At 43.4% G+C, this 23437-nt stretch overlaps 1 protein-coding gene across 11 annotated transcripts in view; it reads left to right on the top strand.

The window, feature by feature from the left end:
* Nucleotides 1-23437, top strand: part of AGPAT4 (1-acylglycerol-3-phosphate O-acyltransferase 4) — a 67967-nt gene that overhangs the window by 6370 nt on the left and 38160 nt on the right. The window contains exons 1-2 of one of the 11 annotated variants that reach the window (XM_081187941.1): nucleotides 20770-21001; nucleotides 21840-21962. The exons of 6 other annotated variants lie outside the window; for them this stretch is intronic. The gene's annotated coding sequence lies outside the window, so the exon portion shown is untranslated. Of the gene's footprint in view, nucleotides 1-18836; nucleotides 18915-20769; nucleotides 21002-21059; nucleotides 21963-22698; nucleotides 22865-23437 lie in introns of those variants that run through there. 4 more of the 11 variants (XM_081187938.1, XM_081187935.1, XM_081187939.1 and 1 more) reach the window with 4 other exon arrangements.

The raw sequence follows: 23437 nt of genomic DNA, 5'->3' as shown, positions 1-23437 counted from the left end.
GAGGTGATGACCTAGGTATTGTCATCTTATCAGCTATCTCATGGGGTTGCTCTTTTTGTGTGAGAGTTCAGCCTGTAAAGTAAAAGTAAACTATTTGCAGAGATAGCAATGGCTTGGATCATAAATTTCATTCTGTAAACAAAAGAAGAGTTCACATTCACAGGTCAGAGTTCTCCCATCTTCCTTCTCCCTCTACTGCCCCCTTAACATCTCCTTCCTCTTCTTTTACTGCTGCAGACTACAGGGCACTTGGGAATGGTGTGGGGTCTGCAAAGTGGGGAAGAGTTGATGGCTGCTTGTCCCCTGCATAAAAACGGAGCAGCAACTCTAGGCTAATGATTCTAGTGGCACTTGAAGCAGGGGTTAGGGACCATACCTAAGCAGTTTGAGTACTCCAAGAGGTTTTTATTTTTAAAATTCAGTACATTAAATTTACCAATCATAATCCAACTAACATTTCAGATTACAAAGGGACAAATGAGGCCCAAAGATAAAGCAATACAAGAGAGAGAGAAGATTATTCATAGTACTAGAATTACTGGTAGATGTGTCACAGTATTATTCGTAGTATTGTTGTAAGTTTTTGGGGGGTGGGGTTAGGCTGTATTCCTGAGTCGCTTCTTATTCCTAGATCCAGCAAGGATTCAACTGTTGGAATAGCCAGACCAGCTTCTTGGTGAACTAATAGCCCCTAAGTATGAGTGGTTAGGGTAACAAAGGAAAGGTTTTGTTCCAGAGGGTAAATGGGTGGGTCCTGTCCCTCATCTGGCTGGTAATGAGAAACCATATATCCTAAAGACACCACAGTCTCCACTGTCCCTCATTACAAGGAAACATGCACCCTGGGTAAGTTCCTGGAACCCCTGGAATCTCACACAATTTGGAGATTGGGGTGGCATACAACAGCGTTAACATTCTGCTTGATGAAGAGTCGTGGAAAATGTGAAAGCTTGCTCTCTAATTTTGACTTCTAACCACTAGGTAATGCTGACCAATCTGGTCCTTAATCTCTAGTTCTGTTTGGAAAAACTACAATGTTCTTTGTTTTTGTTCTGTGGTGTCCAAAAGATCTGAGTGTTACAGTTAAGGCCAAGCTGCCTGTGGTTTTAAAAGCTTGACCCACAAGTAAACATCCCACTATCGCACAGGGTTACCTTGGCTATCCAAACCTTTCAGCAGCCTTTCCCATCCCTCCAGCTGTTTTGGACTACAACTCCCATCAACCCCAGCCAGTGCACTTGTGCTAATGGCACCAATAGTCCACAACAGGTTTGGAGAGGCTGCCTTACAACTCCACCAGCAGCATGGGCAAAAATGAGACCAGAAAACAAAGAGAGCCCCACTGAGGCTGTGCACTCTAGGTTGCTCCTTCCCCCTCCCTTTTCTGCATTTAAAAGGCCATTCATCCTAACAGTTGCTATGGCATCCCAGTTCAACTTTTGATGAACTGCAGTTCATTCACATCCAATGCTACTAGATTAATCCATGCAGCATTCCGGCATAAAGGCTTAATGATGATGGCAGTATCCACAGTGAGAGGCTGTAAAATGCATATAGTAATGCAGGTGATTCTCCCTTCTGTAAACTTCTGAGAATGAAAATGAGGGTGGTGATAAATGGCTTATTTGAAAGGATAACCTTGCCTCCATCCACTTCCTTCCTTGCTTAAGATGTGTACCCATATAAAACTACTATACTACTTAGGTTAACTATTTAATCTAAATCTGAGTACATAGATAATTCTACACTAGTTTAACACAACCTGCTCAGAAAGGCAGGGGAAGGATAAATACTAAAGGACAGAGCTGAAGTAAGGAAGGAAGAGGCAGGTCTGTATGGAGAGGTGTTGTAAGAGAAACAAAATGTAAACATTTCAATTTTTTATTTTATTTGAAAAACAAATAAATACCTTGAAAGATAAAAGATACACTGGATGTTTGCTTCACACCACTCCTGAGAGTCCACCATTAGCACTCTGGTCATTTGCCCTTTCAGATGGCTCAACTGATAAAGTGTATAGGTTCTGAAATTAATATAAATCATTAACCATCTTCAAAATAAAAAAATTCCTTCCAGTAGCACCTTAAAGACCATTTTTTTTATTTTGACTATGGCAGACCAACACGGCTACCTATCTACTACATTAACCATCTTGTAATCATTACTAGTTTGGTTTTACACAGTTTTAAAGTAACACATTACCATGCAAAACCAAAAGAGACACATGTTTTAATATAATTTAATACAATTATTTATTGATTCCATCCTAACCTCCTTTCAATGAGTTTAGGATAGAGTACAGTGGATCCTCGGGTTACGTACCATCCTCCTTACGAACGCTTCAGGTAACAGAGCTCCACTAACCTGGAAGTAGGTGCTCCTGGTAGTGAACTTTGCCCTGGGATGCGAGCGGAAGTCGTGCCCCGGTGGCACGGCGGCAGCAGGAGGCCCCATTAGCGAAAGCACGCCTGAGGTTAAGAATGGTTTCGGGTTATGAACGGACCACCGGAACAAATTAAGTTCGTAACCGGAGGTACCACTGTATATCATTCTATTCTGCCCATACTTTCACAACACCTCTGTGAAGTAGGGTAGACTGAGTGAAGCAGTAACTGGCTCAAGGTTCCTTCCTACCTATGTGAGGAATTTAATCGGGCAATCAAACGGTCGGTGGGTATATATCAAATGGGTGGGTATATATAATGTGACAGCAAATCAAGTGTGTTGGACATGAGTCTAGTCTTCATATTATCTGGTTGCTTAGTACTGGCTTTGACACTGGACTAATTTTACTTACATTAGGGGGAAAGGCCATATGAGCCATAGCAAGAATATAGATTTCTATCTTCTGATAGTGGCCAGGCGTATTATTACTCAGGGAGGTTCACAAACAGGATATTATGATGATGGTGATATTGATCCCATTAATCCCCAGCATCTGCTAGGCAGAAGCATCTTTGAAAACTCTGGCTATTCTTTCAGCTGCTATAGCTAGTAGTCATGGTATATTTATCTGGCAGGCATTCATCTTTTTAATGTCTTTTTTTGCTAGAGGCCATTACAATATCCTGTGGTAATGGAGTGCTGCCCAATTATCCAGTTTATAAAGAAGTCCTTCCTTTTGCTTGTTTTCAATCTGCTGGTTGTCAATTTCATTATATGTTCCTGGGCTTTTGCATTTTGAGAATAAATAAATTGGGTTGGATCCGTGTGAAGAGCTTCCTGTTCTCCCAGGCTTTTTAATTACAATCTATGGAGTGCTTCTGTTTTGGCATCAAGTTCACCCTTGCTGTGTTTTATCCTGGTTTTAGTTCTGATTTTTTTTTTTTACAGGGCTTTTTCCTTTATGAGGTTTTTATTTTTTTTTTTTTAAAGATTTTTTATTGCGTTTCTTTTCATAGATTTACAAATTTGTTTACATGGCAAGATACAAGAAACATTTTTTGTATATATGTATAAGAAAGAATAAAAACAAGAAAAAATGTTATGAAACTTTCCTTAACATCCTTCAGCATTTCACTTTTGGACCTCCTCACATCCTCTCAGCATTGCGTTCATTATTCTAACCAGTTCAGCAATTTGTTATCTTGTTTCCCATCTTATTGTACCTTTAAATATATTATGTTACCAATTTCAGAAAATTGTAATTTAGTTTTAACGTTGTTAATAAACATAATAATTTGTTTCAAATATTTCTCGTTTTTTTCTATCAATACTTACTTTATCATTTCTTAAAATAAATTACGGAAACATAGCGTTTCTTAATCGTGCGCTATCTTAACATTCAAACAACTTATAATGTTTTTGCAAATAGTCCTTAAATTTTTTCCAGTCCTCCTCCATAGTTTCTTCGCTCAGATCTCGGATTCTGCCAGTCATTTCTGCCAACTCCATGTAGTCCATCAACTGCGTCTGCCAGTCCTCCAGTGTGGGTAAATCTGGTGTTTTCCAGAACTTAGCGATGAGAATCCTAGCTGCTGTGGTTGCATACATAAACAAGGTTCTATCCTTCTTTGGCACCTTCCGGTCCACCATGCCCAAGAGAAAGGCCTCTGGTTTCTTAGAGAAGGTATATCTAAATACCTTTTTCAGCTCATTATGTATGATTTCCCAAAAGGCCTTTACTTTCGGGCAGGTCCACCAGAGGTGAAAGAATGTCCCTTCTGCCTCCTTACATTTCCAACACTTATTATCAGAAAGATGATATATTTTAGCCAACTTGACTGGAGTCATGTACCACCGGTATACCATTTTCATAATGTTCTCTTTCAAGGCACTACATGCCGTGAATTTCATACCGGTGTTCCATAACCTTTCCCAGTCTTCAGACATAATGTTGTGTCCCACATCCTGTGCCCATTTTATCATAGCAGATTTAACTGTCTCATCCTGTGTGTTCCATTTAAGCAGCAAGTCATACATTCTCGAAAGTACCTTAATCTTTGGTTCTAGCAACTCCGTCTCCAGTTTCGATTTTTCCAACTGGAAACCCACTTTTCTGTCCATTTTGAATACCTCTTGAATTTGAGCATAATGTAGCCAGTCTCGCACCTTGCCTTTTAATTTGTCCTGGCTTTGGAGCTTCCAATTATCTCCAACTCTTTCAATCAGTTCCCAATACTTTGGCCAGTAGGCCTCCATATTGGGCTTTTTTTTTGAAATCTTGGCTTCCACAGGTGATAGCCACCTCGGGGTCTTGCTTTCTAATAAGTCCTTGTACTTCGTCCAGACGGCAAAAATTGATTTTCTGACAATATGGTTTTTGAACAATTTATGAACCTTCGCCTTGTCATACCACAGGTATGCATGCCAACCATACACGTTGTCAAACCCTTCCAGATCTAGGACATCGGTGTTTTCCAACAGGAACCAATCCTTCAACCAGCAGAAGGCTGCAGCTTCATAGTACAACCTTAGGTCCGGCAGGGCAAACCCCCCTCTTTCTTTTGAGTCGGTTAGTATTTTGAATTTTATTCGGGGCTTTTTGCCCTGCCAGACAAACTTAGAAATATCCTTCTGCCATTTTCCAAAACATTCCATTCTGTCCACGACCTGAAGGGTTTGAAATAAGAACAGCATTTTTGGCAAAACACACATCTTTATAGCTGCGATTCGGCCTGACAAGGTAAGTTTCAATCTTGACCAAATATCCAGATCTTTTTTAATTTCCAACCAACATTTTTCATAGTTATCTTTAAAAAGATTTAAATTTTTGGTGGACAAATATACCCCCAGGTATTTCACTTTCTTAACCACACTTAGCTCTGTCTCTTTCTGATACCCCTCTATCTCTGTAGATGTCAAATTTTTGACCAAAACCTTAGTTTTTTGTTTATTTAACTTGAATCCCGCCACCCGACCAAACTCCAGGATAAGTTCCAAAACTCTTTTTGTGCTAGATACTGGCTCCTGTACTGTCAAGACTAGGTCATCTGCAAAGGCTTTCAGTTTGTATTGTTTCGCTCCGACCTCTATACCTTGCACCAACTGGTCCTCCCTAATCATATTCAGCAATACCTCCAGAACAGAGATAAATAGCAGAGGGGATAAAGGGCACCCCTGTCGTGTCCCTTTTTCAATTAGAAGTTCATCCGACACCACATTGTTCACTATCAACTTGGCTTTTTGCTCTGAATAAATTGCTTCTAGTCCATTTTCAAACCCCCGTCCCACTCCCATCCCCTTCAAGTTTTTCTTCATAAACATCCAAGAAATGTTGTCAAACCTTTATGAGGTTTTTAAAGGGTTTTTTTATTGTGAATTGTATTGTGTATTTTACTGTCTATGTAAACTGGCCAGATTTTTTTTTTGGGGGGGGGATATAAACAATGGCAAGAAGAAGAATCTAGTTCTCCCCATTATGCATCAAGTATGCTCATTGCAATAAATAGGACAAATGGCTATTATTCCATGCAGCTACCTTTATTTCTGAGCCCCACCTGTTTGATAATAGTTCACTCAAAGTCTGTACAACTTCTGTCCACCAAACCTAACTCATCATTATGGCCACATCTGGCCAGGTTTCCAGCACCCCACTGTCTGAGGCTCAATGGTCTCAAGGGGTGTGGGCATGGGCATAGCCAATGGGGGGCTGGGGGGCAGGGGGCAGCTAGTTCCACAAATATTATTGAAAAACATTGAAAGTACTCAATTATCTGAGCTTCTGCCCCCTCAGCAATGTCCTATTCACCCCAATAACAAAAATCCTGGCTATGCCCATGGGTGTTGGTAATGACACTGAAGCCTATGATGTCAACAAACCATTTACTAACCAGCTTGGAAGCTGCACCCATCTCTTAAAAGTGAATTCCTTGCATTTTGATCAGTAATATGCCTAATAAGAAAGTGAAATACACCTAGATATAATACAAATTCATGTACAATCAAAATAAAGCTTAAACGGTTAAACCTAAACAATTAGTTGCTAACTAGACATTCTTAAGATTTATTATTATATAAAAAGCAGATATAAATGTTAATGGATGAGGTTTACCAGAACCGTTATTTTGAAATTGCTACGTAATAGACTTTATTGTATCGGAGAAGACTCTAAAACAGAAAACTTACATTATGACATTGATCCTATAATTCCCAATTCCTTGCCCAGTATTGATTTTTTATAAAATATTTTTGCTGTTTTCAGCATACTGAAACTCCTAATGACTGCTTCCAATGGCTCCATGTAGGTATTACATAGGATTTGGGATAACATATTTCCAAGTAAATGTACATTGGCTTGGTCTGCATCTGGAGTCCAGAGCCAAAAGCTTCCACACACCAGCTAGCACCACCTTTAGCTCTCTAAAAGTAATCAGATACCTTTGTCATTCTGAGTAATGGTAACACACTAAATCTCTTTTCCTTTTTATTTCGAACATTTGTACTGCACTCTTGGGTCAAAAAGGCTCCCAGAGTGGTTTGCATACAGACGAAATAAGAAAGTCCCTACCCACAGGTTTATAATCTTGAAAGAAAAATTACATACAAGCACAAGGGAAGAGGGGTGCAGAGGGAGGGGGGAATTCAAAACTCCATCACAGACTTCGAAACAGTTGAGCAGGTAGCACAGTTCCAGGGACGTGGCATGCCTGATGGAGCTGGGCTTAGTGAGCCCCGTGGCTTCCTTTGTCTCTCCCTCTGAGGCAGCCTAATGGAGTGGCTGCCCCCAGGTGAGGGGAGAGGAGGCCTGATGGAGCTGACCTCTCACAGCTGTTGATGAACTCTCCAGGTGATGAATAATGATCTGATTTGGAGGCCACGCTCCTCTGGGCAGGACACGAGGCTCCTTCTGCAAGAGCCGTGTGCGTCTTAGCAGAGGGAAAGGAAAAGATGCTCCACCAAGGAGATTGGCTTCTGCAGCAGCTGAAAGCCAAGTGTGTATGGGGGGGGGGGTCTGTCTGTGTCTGCTTGGCGGGGCTTTGAGAAGGACCGAGGGAAGTAGCCCCCTTTTTTGTCTCTCTCCCTCCGGCACTTTGCAAGGAAGAGCCTGTTTTCCTTTGGCGAAGGGACCCACCCCGAGGGCGGAGCCTGCCTTCCTTCCCCTCGCCGCTCGTGTCCCGCCTTTGCTCTCGCCCAGCGCCCATGCCGAGGGCTGCCTTGCGCCAGGTACGTGTCCCGGCAACTCTTCTTCGCAGCTTCCTTCTGGGGAACTGGGCGTGCAGGGGGACGCGGGGGGGGGGCAGCCCTGGTCCTTTCGGAGCGCAGAAGCGTCTCCAGTGGATGCAAGTCGCTTGCTTAGGTCTCAGGAGGGAGAGGGTTTGGGTGCTTTGGAACCGGCCGCGTCCGTGCAAAGAGCTCGCTCGCATTAGTGGGATTTTTCTCTTCTCCCGCGTCCCCCCTACCAAACACCCCTTATCCCCATTCATTGTGTGGGGCGGAGGGAGGCCGGGCAGCTAGAGGCAACGAGCATCTTCCTGCTACATGTTGGCTCCCTTGTGCGCCTGCAGCATGCTCGGCTCCAGCTTCCCTTCTTCCCCGTTTCCATGGAAACACCAGACCATCGTCACCATATAGACTTCAGAATGACACCTGGCAAGGTCCCTTGTGCGTTTCTGGTGGGTGCGTTTGTGTCAGGGTCGGACACGCGTTGGTTGCCTTCTCACGTTCGGTGAGGAGCAGGTGGGGGAGGGAACGGGGTTGCCCAGGAAACCAGACATTTGTGACATTCTATGGACGGCCGCTTTGCTGAAGTTGCTTTGCCATCCACCAACGGGAGGTGGTGGTTGTCTAAAATAATGAGCTTTGGCTGATGAAATGCAACAGGGTGCTCAAAGAGACGCAGCCTGTCTCTCCCCAGATCTGTAATTGTGGATTCAGCATTTTAGAGCCAAGGGTGGGAATTGCTGCTTGCCTATGTGAAGTTGTGCCAGAATGGAGGAGTTTTTCTTGCCACTGTCAAGAATGTTTGCTAGTGCTGCTTAAGACCAAGGATGATGTAAACTTCCCTAGTGGAATATTGAATGAATCGATTTATTTCCGTCACTCACCAGAGTGATAGTGGAATATTTAGACTATATAAATCTTCCACCTTATACTGTATCTTCTAGGGCAGGTACATCCAACTCCCTAGAGACTGATCTACTCCCTGTATAAAAAAAACTGGCAGTGATCAACTCATTGTCATTGGATGGAGGAGGAGCGTGCATGGGGTGGGTGGATTGCCCAGATTTGTTGAGCCTTTTTTTGCGGAGGATTGCCCAGAGTTCTTCAGCTTTTATTTGTTAACTTTTGGTAAACTTTATTTAATCCCACAATCAATAAGGGTCTACTAGGATCAGGCAGGGATCTACTGGTAGATCGCAATCTCCTGGTTGGACATGCCTGTTCTATGGTATTTTTGTTGCAAAACTTTGTGTATTTGTGTGAACTGTTATTGATTATTGGTATTGGTGGCCAGATAACATAATGCATCATGTGATAATAAGGACTGTCTAAACTTAAGAATGAGTAAGATTCCTGTTCCTTTAGTTTAGGACCTTAACATTCTTGAGTTCTTTCTGTGAAATTATTCCCAAGGTTTAAAGGAGTGGAACAGAGCAACTTCCATAGGGCTATTCAAGCTGCCCTTTGTGGCTCCTTTTGAACTTCAGAGGTTTTTGAGCAATGCATCTTAATTTAAATCGGTGTAGTTAATGGAATATGCATAGCATCCTACGCAGAAGCCCCTCATAGTCATTAGCCCATTAACTTCAGTGGGCAGCTGTGACCAACTGCAAAGAGCCAGGTTGTACTCTAGCTGAAGTTTGGCTATGCTGCCTTAAGTAACTAGAGAAATTTACTTAAAGGCAACTTAAAGGCCCTTCAGGTCACAGCTGCACAGGTGTTTACTTTTAGGGAGGGCAAATGCATGCCTCAAATAATTTCTGCATTTCTCATAGCACTGCACCTTCAGAATATGCTGGTTGTGGCCTGGTTGAACTGTAGACAGAGTAGCTGTCTGCTCTGTATTTGTTAAAAGCAATACTTCCTGTAGCTTTTGTTCAACACTGCTTTGATGTTAAACCAGGAAGTGCAGAAAGCAACCATGGAAACAGTCTTAGTGTTCTGGGATAGAGCTTTGTCCTATTTGACTTATACAGGAGAGCTTAGTGGATATTACATTTCCACCCTCGCCACCACTTGATGTCTGCAGTTCAGGGAGAAGGCCACAATGCCCTAAAGGCTTGTGTATGCACCTGGGGTGGTGAAATGGAATTGGTGCTAGTCCAAAAACATTTTGCTTCCTGAAGTGGAGTCCAAATGGTACCGCAGCCCCCCACCCACAGAGGTATTGCTGCACCATTCAGACACCAACCAAGCCTTGCCTTTATCTTTTACCCCTGCCCCAGTTCCACCTGAAGCAAGTCTATTCAGTGTAATGCATGCCAGCACTGGCCTTGGTTGGAGTACATTTTGACCTTGTTTGCATGTAGCACTAAACCATAGTTTAGCATATGAGAATGAGTTGCAATAAGCTGGGTAGTTCACTCCCTTTCTGTCTTTGGCATGGTCACAAGGAGCTTGGAAGCTTTTTCTGTTTTAGATTAACCACTGTTTGTGATTTTACTGAAACCAAGACAAGCTGTTGTGGCTAGTTTATGAATCTGATTTGTTTTTGTTAACCACAGTTTAGGGTTTTGAATGCAATGTTAAACTGTATTTGAAGCCCTGCAACTTGTGCAGGGCAGTGGTGGAGGGGAGGAGTCTTAAGATGAGGGTAAATATAAACACTGGTGGGGCAACAAAACATGAGGCATAAAGCAGCAGCTGTTAACACAAGAGAGGTGAGTCCCAGGTAGGAAATGGAGGGGGAGACTACACAGACGATCATATGACCAAGACAGCAAGAGCATGACCAAGACAGCATGAAAGAAACATGGAGTGAGTGAGCAAGTGAGTGAGTTTGGGAGAGTAATGGAAAAACTTCATGGAAGAATGTGAGCAAAGATGTGTGTACGCATGAGTGGAGGAAAGGATATGAATGTGCGGGTGATACAGCAAACTGAGTGAAAGGGGCTTGTGCAGTGGAGACAGCATTGCTCTGTAAGTGGGAGGAAGAAAATGGAATGGAGAGGCAACGAGCAGAGTGAAGCTGTAACCTGCAAAGGAGCTGCTGGTGTGGCAGATTGCCAGGCTCTTCATACAAGGTATAGCAAGGGAAGCCATAGGGAATTAAGGCAGTAAGGACTAGGGGCTGGCTTCCCCAGTGGTGGGCAAAAGCACTCTAGAGAAACTTGGGACCCTCAGGTTGAGAAAAAAGGGAGTGAAAGAAAACTCTCGCACTGAGGTTCATCTAAAATGGAAATGAAAGTTTCCATTCTATTTGTGGAGGGGCAACATGCAAGCCTGAAGTTTGCTAGCTTATTTCTGTAATGCTAAACCATGGCAGAAGAACAGGAGGCTCTCCGGTTGGACTCCACTCCAACCCCTCTCATCCTTGACCACTGTTTATAATGGCTGGGGCTGATGGGAGTCAGAGGGCTCCTGGTGGAGGGAGGCTGGTCCACACTGTTGGACAATGGGTCGCCAGGTTTTAAGGCAGAAGTCTTTCACATTTCTCCCTGGAGATGCAGGAGATTCAGTGGAGGACCTTCTGCACCTAAAGCTGGTGCTCTACTGAGCTATGGCTCTGACCTTGGTGAGTATCAAATATAGGAACCTGGCTAAAGGTTTTCTGAGGGGACTGAATAGAAGGAGGCCCTTCACTCAGTCTTCCCACCCTCACAGGCACACTTGGATGCAGGAGAGAGCCTTGTTGGTGGCTACTCCCAGACTTTGGTACTCCTTCCAGAAACTATACTGGTTCCCTCCTTGTCCTTCTGCCAGCAGGTGAAGACCTTCTTGTTTCAACAGGCTTTTAGGAATGGACTGCTTTTAATGAAAGGGCTAGTTGTAATTACTGGTATGGGTTTAATAGATTTTATGTGTATATATAGATTTATCAATGTTTAATTCTTTTTTAATGATTGTTTTTTCTTTGTTTTTAGCAGTTCTTATTTTTATCTCTAAGTCACTTTGAGTCCCATCAGGGGAAAAGGTGGGGTATGCATAAAGATATAATCAATGTAATCCCGACTCTAGCCACAATGTCAATGTGATGAATCTGTGTTGTAAGTGAGGCATAATTATTGTTTTGCATACAGGTACTTTTCATGGCTACTTATGTAAGAGACTATTACGTTTCATCTAGCAAGCTGATCTGTGACCCTCATACTTCCAGAATTGAGTCAGAGCTCTTACATTCCCTATTTCCTTGCAAAATGGAATTAAGATTGTGGGATTTTAAAATACAGTATTATGGTTTTCTATAAATTTATTTTGGTTCCTGAAGTTGTGTACATACTGGGATTGCATTGGAAATCTTTGCTCATAGTAAATTGAGGGCTAGGAATTAAACTATTTCAGAAAACTGTAGTGTTTAGACAGAACCTCACAATCTGAATTTTTAACCAGCCAGTACCTACTGAAGTTTAATTGATGTTTTAATTATGTTTTACGGCTATTTATAAACTGATTTTATTGTATTTTTAAAAAATTGTAAGGCACCCCGATACATTTTATGAAAAGTACTGATTATGAATAGTTAAAGGAATAAATGAAAGTAACAAAAGTGTCCTATAGTTTAAAGCTACATACCTATTGTTGTGTGAGCTTTCATAGAAGAGAAACCTTTTCAGAAGTCACATAAAGTGGATAGTGCATGGGCTGGCTGTTGTTTGGGTCAGGATTGTGGGTGATGGATATTAAATATGACCTTAAATACTTCAATAACTTGACAACTACAAAAACTGGCAATTAGACACCCACAAGCCTTTCCTCTGAGGCTCACCAAACTTCATATTCGCAATGGGGTGTAGTGTAAGTGTATCTTTTTCCCCCTGTACAAGCTAAACATGTTTTTGAGTTCATGGTCTTATGACGGGTGTTAGCTTTTGTCCTGAACATCATTTAAATAGAGATTACATACGGGAATGGTGAAGTTTATTCTTTATTGCTATTGTACTGAGTGGATTTATGATTGTGTCACACTCACTGCTGCAGAACTGAAAGAGCTTTCATACTAAGGCATTTATGCTTTTGGGACTGCAATCCTATGTGCATTTACCTGGGAATAAGCGCCACTTAGCAGAGTAGATTTTCTGAGTAAACATGATTCATAAATATACTAAATTGTACACATTTATTATGGAAAAATATGAATCCCTCTGACCCATGTGTGTGAGGTAGATAACAAAAGAATAGTCAAGAGTGCCTGGATTCAAAATACAGGACTAAACCCACTCTCCAGCAGGAAAGAGCATTCAGTAGCAGAGTTTAAACTCACAAATGTCAGGCAGCAGCACAGTGTTAGAAATATAGGTTTTAGACCCTTTTATCCCATTTAGTCTGCTAGCAAACAGCACTCCTCTTTATTCCTCCCGCAATGAATGGACCACTTACTGTTAAGTAAGTTTAAAATTCTTTACTTACAAAATGTTTCGAGGGTCAGATTCATGCATTTATCCAAGCAGCAGCAAGGAGAACACAGGCAGAATACTCTTCGGTTGTTGGCATCTGTCTGTCTTTGGAGACAATGGAGTAGTGTGCCTTTGAGGGGAGGGAAGTATAGGAAGATAGCTTCAAACACATGCCCTAAGCCTGGAGCTTGCTTTGGCATGTCTGTCTTGGTCAGTTACATGGCAAAGCGAGAGAGGGAAGATGAAGAGAAGACTTCACTTCTCTCTCATAGGAGCAGAGAGGGTGTGACATAGCTTATTCTAGGAATCCAGCTCTATTGCCAACCCCTTCAGCTCTATTGTCTTAACCCCTTGTCTTAAATTGAAAACAACTATTCCAGTCCCAACCACCCAAATGACTTCCAAATTTCCAGAAATTTCAGCAATGCTTGTGAGGATTTGCTAACTATATGACCCAATGAGATTTTCAGTTTTATCACTTCTGCTGTAGCTGCTATGTTGTACAAGAAAATCTCTGTTTTCCAGGGATATGTAGAGGGAAATGAAAAGAAATATTCATAAATGTTCTGTTCAACCTTAATATTTCCCCTTATAAATCCTGTGTTAACTGTCACAATGTGGCATCCAACAGTTCTGTCTAGATACTAAGGGAGCAAATATTTTACACTTTCTCTTATTAAATGAAGTATTTCTGGCAGATGTTCAGGAAGGACTGCCAGAAGCAGCTAAGAACACAGCCACACAAGTCCAGAAAGTATAAATGGGTCATTATGCAGGTGACTATATCTTTGAGGAAGCTTTTAAAGCAAGCTGTCATATCCGCAGATGAATTTGTCCCCGGGTCATTGTAAATATGAGTGTCTAGTGATGTCTTTCTGAATCAACCCACCTTCTAGGCAAGAAAAATGAAGGTCATTTGCATTCAGTGATTCTTCAGCCACAATATGGGAAATGGAGGCTGCAATCCTATACCCACATGCCTGGGAGTTAGTCCCAGTGAACCCAGTGGGACTTACTTTTGAGTAGGCATGCACAGGATTGCACTATGAAATAAGGCATTTCAGGACATAGCACAAGTATTGCAATTTTTATGGCATATCCTGCTGTTGTCACTGCAGAGCTTTAGGAAGGAGTGAGATATGGTTAATTTATAGATAAAAAGCAAAGTGCAGAATGTGATCAGGTGGAGTTCTGCCATGACCTTCAGAAAGTACAAAGCTTCATTCATTCTTCCTTGTTTGTACTTAAGGGCACCCTGCTGCATGTATATATAACATGGAGCCTTAAGTAGTGGATCTGACTAGCACTACAAACTGCAGGAAGGAGAATGCTCGGATCCTGCTTGTGACATCTGGTTGGCCTCTGTAAGAGCAGGATGCTGAACTAGATGGGTTCCTCGCCTGATCCAGGAGGGCTACTCTTAAGTTTTTATCCTTCCACGTTATGATCTTTAATGTTGTTTAGAATTTGCTGTCCTACTATGCAGGCCACTTCTGGGAAGCAGGGTGGTGGGGTGGATGGAGAGCAATTGCCAAAGGAAGATGTAAAGCCCACACACAGTTTGTGAAGTTCTCCCCAGCTGCTGCTTCCATGAGGAGCCCCTCAAAACTGGCAGCCTCTAATTGAAAAGTAATAGAGGAATTAACATTGCAGCGTGGCACTGCAAACTGCAGCACTTGAATGTGATAGCATGCTTCCTACTTGCGCTCCCAACAAGAAGAAGAAGAAGAAGAAGAGTTTGGATTTGATATCCCGCCTTTCACTCCCCTTCAGGAGTCTCAAAGCGGCTAACATTCTCCTTTCCCTTCCTCCCCCACAACAAACACTCTGTGAGGTGAGTGAGGCTGAGAGACTTCAGAGAAGTGTGACTGGCCCAAGGTCACCCAGCAGCTGCATGTGGAGGAGCGGAGACGCGAACCCGGTTCCCCAGATTACGTGACTACCGCTCTTAACCACTACACCACACTGGCTCTCTTTGTATTCAGAGCCCTTCTGCCTCCAGTACTGGAGGCAGTGCATAACCCTCGTGGCTAGAAGCCATTAATAGCCTTATCCTCCTTGAATTTGTCTAATTCATTTAAAAAAACCATTCCTGTTGGTGACTGTCACTGCATCTTGTGTCAAATTTCAGAGATGAGCTCTGCGTTGTGTAATCAACAACTTCATTTTGTGTGTCCTGGATCTTCCAATATTCTGATTTACTGAATGATGCTGGGTAATATTGTGAAAGGAGGAGATTGTATTTCCATTCAAAAGGTGGGTGAGGGGTGGAAATGGTAAACCATAGATCTTTTGAGGTCTGAGAAAAAGGGGAAGAACTACAGGGAAAGCATAAGGGGGGCAGCAATGTTTCCACGATGATATGCTCTGTAAAACGTGAGTAAACACACAGTGGTCACACAGTAAATGTATAGTGTGGAAGTACCATGACTGTCTTGCAGGAAATAATTGTTACCTAGAGTTAGTGGCCAACTGTGGAAGCCATAGGAAGAATGGGGTGAGTATAGCCTGTGAGATTTTCAACCTGGAGTGCTGTTATCATTCCATATCTGGGTTTTTGGGGAGAGCCTTTGACAAACGTTAGCAGCAGAAAGACACAAATTGAGTTCTTTCCCAAATTGCAACTGACTGAAACCAAAAGGTGGTGTCAGGATTGTTTCACAGTGGTGTGCTCAAAGATATCGCCATCAAAAGTTAACAGATTGTCATGTTTCACTATTATAAGTGGGATGATAGAGTGTTCTGTTGAAAAGTGAAGTGGCGCTGAATTCTTTTTTTAGAAGAAGAGCTTTGAATTTATTATTGTGAAACTGAAAGCTAAGTCTTTCCTCATATTTTTCTTGTGTATTTCTGGCTTCTTCCATATAGCTTGATTTGTATGTTGAACTGCTAGACTTCTTTTTGTAAAAATTCATTTTGGTACATATGTTGTGTTAACAGTGTGTATGAGTGAAGAAAAGTGTAATATAGAAAGAAGGCTATTGGTGTGTCCCTTCCATCTTTGCAGTTTGATTGAGGTACATCTACTGCTGAACTGAACCCAGGCTCAACCATCGGTCTTGCCCATTTTATTTCTTCCTCTCTCTTGACAGCGATGTAGCTAGCCACTCATGTGTTGGGTGCGGTGTGTGTCCTGCAGCCGGGGGCGGGGCAAGCCGCCCATGGGGGGCGGCGCACACTGCGTGGAGCCTCTCCGCCACCTCCCCCTCAGCTGTAGGGTGGCTGAGGGAGAGGTGGTGGGCAGACGCAAGTCTCACGCTGCTGTTTCAGGCAGCACGGAGCCTGCAGGTGCCCAAGCCACCATGTCACTCCCAGAAGAGACATGTGGCTCAGGCATGCTGCAGGCCCCATGGTAAGTGCCGGCCGCGCACCCAATGTGGCACCCAATGGCAGCCGCATTTCATTACGTTTGTTGACAGAACTAAAAAGTTTTGTGAGCCCCATTAAAAAAAAACAACTCGTATTTTTGTCATTTTGTCACCCCCCTCAGTGATGACACCTGGGGTGGACCGTACCCCCTTCCTCTGCCACTGTCTCTCAAATACATCCTAAGTTTGCTGTCCCATTATTGCTGTTTTTCATTAGTTTATTCTGTGTGCTTTGTTTCATTTGAAAGCTTAAAATGAGTTTTGTCACCCAATGGGTACTTCATATGACATAATATTCCAGATAGTTGTCTCTCCCATTGTAGGGGGAAGTGACTACAATGTGTCATTAAATGACATGTCTGTGTGTGTGTCAGTTTTTGCAGCATATACCACAGATGTGAAACTATAGCCAGGCACAGCTTCCTGTTGTGTGAGTGCATGGTGAAATGAGTACATGCATGCTTCCTATATGATGTAGAAGCAATACTCGGGCCATCATCATGGATTGCCTCTTTTCCTGTTGACTACTCTTGAGAAGGCTCAGATTATTACGGCACTTTCCCCCCTTTTTTAAACTTGGGTGAGGTTTTTTGTGCCTTCTGTTACTACAAGACCAAGGGTAATGCTTGAATTATTGGGTGTGGGAGAAATGGGGGCACCCCCTCCAAGTTTAACGCAAACATTCCCTTCTAAAAGGATTAGCAAGAGAGACTTTGCACATGAAAGCTCACACCAAGAACAAACTTAGTTGGTCTCTAAGCTGCTACTGGACAATTGTTAATTTTTTTAAAAACTATTTGCAAAATGTAATAGGGTTGGCGCCCGCCGACAACCACCCCTCCTGTAATTTGAGCAGTAAACTGGAACATTCAGCTCCAGCAATAGAACTGTGTGTCATGACTTCAGATTATTCCCTGGCACCATGGGATATGTGGTGGAGAGAAAATTGTCTGAAAAGTCAAGCTCATAGGCCCCATGGGAGATAAAGCTACTTACATAGTTTTAAATTAGAGTATCCTTTATTAGAATCTGTGACAGCTCTCAGCCGTACCATGGGTCCTGTGCCATGTGGGGAAGGGAGATCTGGCGAAACAGAGTGTACCCAGGGATACAAACAGGATTTCCTGGACCCAGGACACTGTATGTGGATTGGGCCCCCTGCATTGCCCCCCTTCCACACTGCAGACAATCTGTTGACAAGAGCTGCTGCATATGCATATATTTAACCTAGTCTATGTTTCATAGTCCTGAGAGTGACAGCAAAATACCCACAGAAGACAGACAAAACATTTGCCAACCATGACAAATAAAAATAAGCAAACCTATTACTCTATAGTTAGGTGCAGTTTCACAACTGTGTCCTGCAGTGCCAGTGCATGCTCCTTGGAGGCAGGATCTGTCACCTCCTCTGCAACTCCCCCAAGGCTGCCTCTTGGTGAACAGGAGGCAACGCTGGTCTCCTCCCACCTTTGTTCCTAAGGGAGATCTTTACTCTCCCCCCATTATTCCTGATGTAGCTCTTCATTCACCACTTCTTCGCTGGCCAGGGAAGAGGGCATTTTGTGGTTCACCTCAGGTGCCAAAATGTCTTGGGTCAGCCCTGTACTTGCCTACAGTGCCTCCATCTTGCCAGGATTCAAGCTCAGCTTGCTTTTCCTCATCCATTTCACCACCGGGCCCAAGCAATAGTCCAGCGATTGCAATTCACAGCCCCTCCATTCAGATGTTTTGTTTTGTCATAAATAATTTTTATTATCCTGATTCATATGTTACGGATAAATAGAGCTGCCATCAGCAGACAGATGCCACCTTGCCCTGAAACTCCTAACGACCATTCCCAGCAGCTTCATGTAGATATTAATTGGCACTGGAGAAAAGATAGTCCCATACGGCACCTCATAGTGTAGCCACCAGGGGCCCTTGAAGATTTTACCTTTAATGTGGCCATCTTTTGCACACATTTATGGGTGTGAGCTCTACTGAACACAGCGGGACTTACTTCCAAGTAACCATACATTGGCTTGGGGTCTTGGGCTGTATCTGGTGTCCAGAGCCAAAACCTTCCACACACCAGCTAGCACTTTTAGCTTTCTAGTAGTCAAAGAGATTTGTCATTCTGAGAAATGGTCGCGCTCTAAATCTGTTTCCTTTTGTTGATGAACTTTCCAGGTGATGAGTAGTGGGAGGGACGGGACATTTCCCAGTTTGTTATAATCACGGGCCATGTTTCAGTTCAATGAATAATGATCTGACTTGGAGGCCACGCTCCTCTGGGCAGGACACGAGGCTCCTTCTGCAAGAGCCGTGTGCGTCTTAGCAGAGGGGAAGGAAAAGATGCTCCACCAAGGAGATTGGCTTCTGCAGCAGCTGAAAGCCAAGTGTGTATGGGGGGGGGGGGTCTGCCTGTGTCTGCTTGGCGGGGCTTTGAGAAGGACCGAGGGAAGTAGCCCCCTTTTTTGTCTCTCTCCCTCCGGCACTTTGCAAGGAAGAGCCTGTTTTCCTTTGGCGAAGGGACCCACCCCGAGGGCGGAGCCTGCCTTCCTTCCCCTCGCCGCTCGTGTCCCGCCTTTGCTCTCGCCCAGCGCCCATGCCGAGGGCTGCCTTGCGCCAGGTACGTGTCCCGGCAACTCTTCTTCGCAGCTTCCTTCTGGGGAACTGGGCGTGCAGGGGGACGCGGGGGGGGGGGCAGCCCTGGTCCTTTCTGAGCGCAGAAGCGTCTCCAGTGGATGCAAGTCGCTTGCTTATGTCTCAGGAGGGAGAGGGTTTGGGTGCTTTGGAACCGGCCGCGTCCGTGCAAAGAGCTCGCTCGCATTAGTGGGATTTTTCTCTTCTCCCGCGTCCCCCCTACCAAACACCCCTTATCCCCATTCATTGTGTGGGGCGGAGGGAGGCCGGGCAGCTGGAGGCAACGAGCATCTTCCTGCTACATGTTGGCTCCCTTGTGCGCCTGCAGCATGCTCGGCTCCAGCTTCCCTTCTTCCCCGTTTCCATGGAAACACCAGACCATCGTCACCATATAGACTTCAGAATGACACCCGGCAAGGTCCCTTGTGCGTTTCTGGTGGGTGCGTTTGTGTCAGGGTCGGACACGCGTTGGTTGCCTTCTCACGTTCGGTGAGGAGCAGGTGGGGGAGGGAACGGGGTTGCCCAGGAAACCAGACATTTGTGACATTCTATGGACGGCCGCTTTGCTGAAGTTGCTTTGCCATCCACCAACGGGAGGTGGTGGTTGTCTAAAATAATGAGCTTTGGCTGATGAAGTGCGACAGGGTGCTCAAGGAGACGCAGCCTGTCTCTCCCCAGATCGTTGCTTCTACATTTTACAGCCAAGGGAGGAAATGGCTGGTGGGAATTGCTGCTTGCCTGTGTGTCAAGTTGTGCCTGAATGAAGGGGCTTTCCTTGCCTCTGTCAGAATGTTTGCTAGTGCTGCTTAAGACCAGGGTTGAAGAACCTGCGGCTGGCCAAATTTTGTTGCACTCCTGACTCGACTTGACTCAGCCCCAAACCCCCGGCCCCTGATCAGGCATGATGGGAGTTGCAGTCCATTGACAACTGCTGGACCACTAACCCTCTCCCTGAGTTAGACTAAGGTGATGACACAGCTGTTGGAGCAGATGTTTAGGTCCATTGGGCACTGCAGTTCTACAGAATAACATTTGCGTCCGACATGTACAAACAAGGAGAGAAGGATACTCTTGTAAGTAGCCTTATTTCTAAGAGTGTGAGTTACTGCTACTAGCGCTGCTGCTGCTATTTGTTGCTTGGATCTACTTATACCTCCATAAGAGCTAGTTTCTCACTGAAAGGTTTTGATCTTGAAAACGCTTGGAAGCCCCCCTGTCATCCTTCTCCCTTTTGTATTGACCCATAGCTGCAAATGTGTGAAAGATTCCAACTGTGGCAAGGATAAGAGTATGTTTTGTGGATATTTATAAACTGGTCTTTCTGTGTGTGTTTTTAAAAAAAAATATCATAAGGCATTTTTATATTTTTATTCAGCATTTTTTGTAAAATGTAACAAAAGTGGCAAAGCTACTTATTTATTGTTGTGTGAGCATTCATGGAAGAGAAACTTACTCACCAGTCACATAAGTTGATAGTGCAGGGGTTGGCTGTTCTTTGGGTCAGAGTTGTGTGTGATGGACATTAAGCCTGACATTAAAATACCTAAAAGTGGTCATGTCACACCTCCATCACATAACAACTATTAAAAATCGGTAGTTAGATATCCACAGGCTTTTCCTGTGAGGTTTGCCAAAACTTCATCTTCTCAATGGGATGTAAGGTGTTAGAATGGATAGATAAATGCAATCTTTAGTAGTCTGCTATTAAAACTAGTCTGCTTAAGTAGTTTGCTATTTATTATAAAGTGCCTATTTTTACCTTTTTTTCTTTACAAGCTGAACTTTTTTTTGAATCTATGGTCTTATGACAGGTGTTAGCTTTTGTCCCGAACATCGACATCTTTATTTAAATGGAGATTGCATATGAAAATGATGAAGTTTATAGAGTGGGCTTGTGATAGTTGTGAAGTATACATTTATTTAGGGAAATATTGTGGCAGCTTCCTTCTTACTTCCTATTCTGGACAGAATCTATTTGAAACATTCAGCTTGAGGAAGAGCTGAGGTTAGTTAATTCCCAGGAAATTTGTTGGCCTAAGCGACTTCAAGCTTTCTGATGTATAAGCCTGACAGGTTTTTGTTCTTTATTGCTTCTGATGATTTTGGATCAGACTGACTTCAATGTTTGTAGAGATGCAGCACACTTAGTCCATGACATATTCTGAACCTTTTCCATTAAAAAAGCCCAGGGAGCATGTCCTCTAGGTGGAATAGTAGATGTGGACTTGCAAAATGTACCTTATTTATTTTTTAAAGTTGTATTTTTCTCACTTCTTATCAGATGAAGACTAACCATATATAATACTAAAACTTAATACTGTGTGTGTATATTCACACAGACACCAAGCCATACACAGCCAACAACAGCCCTCACCCCCTGCCCCCAATATAGCATTGACCAAATCACCATTCATCAGAGCATGCATGACAGCTGCTTTTAAATTGCTTCCTATTTTAGCTGTCCTTATACAGAAAGCTCTTTGTCCAATATATGTGGCAAGCTTAATGCATACAATCTTCTTCTTGCCCAGGGTTCCATAAATCCACTTGCCAGCAGCAAGCACCCCTGATTCTGCCCCACAAGTCCAACATAAAGATTATTTTTCTGAGGGGCTACTGCATGGTGTGAGGCAGCAGCGAGGCATTGCTGGCAGTGTTCAAAATTAGCCAGGCACCTGGCTATCAGCCACTTGTGACCAAGTGAAGATGCCTGGGTGCCACCTGGAGTCCTGTGTCCAGTTCTGGGTGCCACAATTTAAGAAGGATATTGAGAAGCTGGAACATGTGCAGAGGAGGGCAACTAGAATGATCAGGGGTCTAGAAGCCAAGCCTTATGAGGAATGATTGAGGGAGTTGGGTTTATTTAGCCTGGAAAAGAGGAGATATGATACCCATCTTCAAATATCTCAAGGGCTGTCACATGGAAGATGGAGCAATCTTGTTTTCTCCTGCTCTGGATGGTAGGAACTGAGGCAGTGGATTCAAGTTACAAGAAAGGAGATTCTGACTAAACATCAGGAAGAGCTTTCTGATGGTAAGAGCTGTTTGACAGTGGAACAGACTCCCTCAGAAGGTGGTGGACTCTCCTTCCTTGGAAGTTTTTAAGCAGAGGTTGGATGGCCATCTGCAATGGATGCTTTAGTTGAGATTCCTGCATTGCAGGGGGTTGGACTAGATGACCCTCAGGATCCCTTCCAACTTTACAATTATATGATTCTGTGATTAAGATATTATGGTGAAATAGAACTGAGTGTCATCAGCATACTGATAGCAATATGATATCATTACGAAACTCCCTAATGATCATTCCCTTCCCAACAATTTCATGTAGATATTAAATAGCACTGGAGATAAGAGAGTCTCCTACAGCACCCCATTGTGTAGCTACCAGGAGGCTCAAAGGCAATGCTATTCTCTGGACTTGGTCCTAAAGGCAGGATTGGAGCTGGTGTAATACAGTCAGTGCTGGTCCCAAGGCTAACTACCTGCATGCGTGCCAACACACACACACACACAGAGAGAGAGAGAGAGAGAGAGAGATGTTTTGTAGAAAAAATGAAAATCACAAAACTTGAAACTAAATTTATTTTAATTTGCAAGTAATACAAGCGTTACCTGTGGATGGTGTATATTAACAAAGGCCACAAAGTTTTTGTTTGACAAAGTTTGCTAAAAGGATAAAATAGGTGGTACTTAGAAAACAGGGTTTTACCCTCATAAGTAAGTTTTAATAAATCTTATTGTAACATTCTGGGTTTGTCTCTCTAGAAATATCTTTTAAGAGCTATAACCTTCTGCTGGTGATATCTGTCAAGAAGCATCATGTCTTTCTATCGGGCACGGCAGCAGAGGGAAAGGAAAGGAAGAAGCACATGGTGTTCACAGTATTTACCTTGAAAGTGAAATGAAGAGCTAGCATTGGAAATAAAGCAATAGGTAGTGTTGTGCAGCTCTTATAGAAAGTAAACATGATCCCCTTGTGGGTGTTCAGATGGGGGGGGGCAAACTCCTTTAACACTTATTCTTTGGAAATGGCAACATTTCTATGTTCAAGTTTCTGAAGTAGAGTTTTAATGGGAAAAGGGTAGAAATAGATCATATTTTAAACTATTTCATATTTTTCCTATCCAAGGTTTCAGAGTCTGCAGAGGTAACCAATTTAAAGTGCTTTTTCAAGGTGTTCCTTTTTGGTCTTGTCAGCACCATGTCATTGGCAGCTAAGAGCAAATGTTCTGAAAATGTTTGTCTGTTTTATCAAAACGCATGCAGTGACCTCTTAACAGGGTCTGCATCCATTAAGGGTATTAGTAACATGTATCTTTGTGTGTTCCTGCCAACCTAGCAGTTCGAAAGCACATCAAAGTGCAAGTAGATAAATAGGTACCGCTCCTGCGGGAAGGTAAATGGCATTTCCGTGCGCTGCTCTGGTTCGCCAGAAGTGGCTTAGTCATGCTGGCCACATGACCCGGAAGCTGTACGCCGGCTCCCTTGGCCAATAAAGCGAGATGA

The sequence above is a fragment of the Podarcis bocagei genome (assembly GCF_964188305.1).
Source record: "Podarcis bocagei genome assembly, chromosome: 3".
Taxonomy (NCBI): domain Eukaryota; kingdom Metazoa; phylum Chordata; class Lepidosauria; order Squamata; family Lacertidae; genus Podarcis; species Podarcis bocagei.
This window is presented reverse-complemented; position numbering and strand designations above follow the sequence as displayed.